The sequence below is a fragment of the Lactuca virosa genome, chromosome 5 (genome assembly GCF_052849685.1).
Source record: "Lactuca virosa cultivar CGN04683 chromosome 5, Lactuca_virosa_CGN04683_v6, whole genome shotgun sequence".
NCBI lineage: Eukaryota > Viridiplantae > Streptophyta > Magnoliopsida > Asterales > Asteraceae > Lactuca > Lactuca virosa.
Genome location: NC_136430.1, coordinates 311,574,836 through 311,577,068, shown reverse-complemented (window position 1 = coordinate 311,577,068; position 2,233 = coordinate 311,574,836). Strand labels below are relative to the sequence as shown.

The 2,233-nt window shown below is 42.0% G+C and overlaps 1 non-coding gene across 1 annotated transcript; it reads right to left on the bottom strand.

Moving 5' to 3' along the window:
• Nucleotides 1–454: 454 nt before the first annotated feature.
• On the bottom strand, nt 455–561 carry LOC145118320 (small nucleolar RNA R71). Its single transcript, XR_013713276.1, has one exon. It is a non-coding gene; the product is annotated as a small nucleolar RNA R71 (small nucleolar RNA).
• Between the last annotated feature and the right edge of the window lie 1,672 nt (nt 562–2,233).

The following is a 2,233-nucleotide window of genomic DNA, read 5'->3' as shown; positions in this document are numbered from 1 at the left end:
ATCAGAATACGAATCCGACACAGAATTTGGACTTTATACGAGTGAACCCGAGGACGAGCCGGAGAACGAGATGGAAAATATAGATGAGATGGCCATGGGGGACTACAAGAAGCGCATTCGAGATGATGTGGGGTCGGGTTTAGTACATCCTACGATTCCTGCCAATGCCACATTCGAGTTGAAGGGACATATCCTTACTGCACTTAAGGATATCCCATTTTACGGGAAGGATCACGAGGATGCTTTCAAACACTTAGACGAGGTGAACGATATTGCAGATTATTTTAATACTCTCAATATCCCAAGGGAGACAGCTTTGCTAAGGATGCTACCGGTCACTTTCAAGGGAGCAGCAAAAGACTGGTTAAAGGCACTCCCACCTGGTACAATCACCACATGGGCCCAATTGCGTGAGAGATTTCTAGATCAGTTTTGCCCACCCTCCAAAATCTCTAAACTCAAGAAGGCGATTGCCAACTTTGAGCAAAATCTGGGGGAGTCATTATACGAGGCATGGGAGCGCTACAAGGGGTTGTTAAGGAATTGTCCTCAACATGACCTAAATCTTCAGCAAGAAATGTCGATATTTTATGATGGGGTGAATGTCATGACTAGACAACTCCTTGATTCACAAGGACCACTAACAAAGAAGAACCCAATTCAGGTTAAGGAGCTGGTTGAAGAATTTTCAAAGCACTCTCGTGAGTATCACAACCCAGGACGCGATGGAATGAAAGGCAGTGGAGGTACACAAACTGAAGAGGTGGCTGCTGTGATGGCAATGCTTAGCACTATGGATAGGAGATTGACTCAAATGGACCAATCAATTCATGCAAGTCGAGTTGGTTGCGAGAGATGTAGTGGCCCACACTTGACAAAGGATTGCAATATGTATGAATATGGAAACAAGAAAGCTCAAGTATGTTACTCGAGTGGGGACAAGTATGAAGAAGATTGGAGAAAACCAAAGAAGGAGTGGCTGCCTTACGAAGAATACAAGAAGCAAAAAGAAGAGAAATTTAGGCAAACTGGCCGGGGCTTATACCAAAGAGAGCAACCACTAGCTGAGAAGAAATCAAAATTAGAGACCATGTTGATGAAATTCATGGAAGCTTCAGAAAAAACACATGATGCTACTGACGCTGCAATGGAAGAACAAAGAAATATAATGAAGAATCATCATGCCATGATGATAGATCAGCAAGCATTGATAAAGAATCAGCGAGCCTCCATCAGTAACCTTGAAGTACAACTTGGTCAACTTACCGCTTTGGTTAATGAGAAGATGTTCCCGAAAAATCCTGAAAACAACACCCAATCTCACGTAATGGCCATAGATATTGAAGAAGAGGCGATTTTTGAGTTCCTAGAAGCCTTAGAAGTGGAGCCACAACAGCCCGATCCAAAGCCAAAGAAGCCAAAGCTCGAAATTGAAGAATCTGCCGGAACACCCAGTTCACGTCGTGGGCTCAGTTTGAACAGAAGAAATTCGTATCTGTTCCAGCTTATAAACCACCTTTGTCATTCCCGTCTAGAGCTAATCTCAGTCCAATAGAAAGAGAACATCTGGAGTTTATCAAGCAATTAAAGGGTATTCCTATCAATACTCCTTTTATTGGTTCACTTGCAAAAGTTCCGGAATATGCTAAGTTCTTACAAGACTTGTTAGACACTCGTCAACAGTTAAAGGAGAATTCTAAGGTGATTCTAAGTGAGCAAAGCTCAAAAGTTGTTTTGGGAGAAGTACCTAAGAAGATGGGGGATCCTGGACGACTCACTCTCCCATGTGAGTTTGGGAATAATATGAAGATTTATGCTTTAGCCGATTCTGGGGCTAGCATAAATTTGATGCCTTATTCGTTTTATCAAAAATTAAATATTCAGAAGTTGAAGGCTACAAAGATGACTATTCACATGGCGAACCGTTCAGTGACGCAACCCCGGGGCATTGTGGAAGATATTTTAGTAAAAATTGGGAAATTCGTTTTTCCAATAGACTTTGTGGTATTGGATATGAAAGAAGATCCAAATGTACCGATTATTCTTGGTCGGCCGCTACTAAACACTGCTGGAGCTCTTGTTGATATTCGGGAGTCTAAGCTCACATTGAGGGTTGGTGATGAAAAGGAAATTTTTGGGATAGAAGATGGCTTTCAAGGGAATCATGCTCAAGAAGAGGTTTTCAACATTGATGAAGAAAATGAACTTGAAGAATTAGAGAAGCTCATGGAAG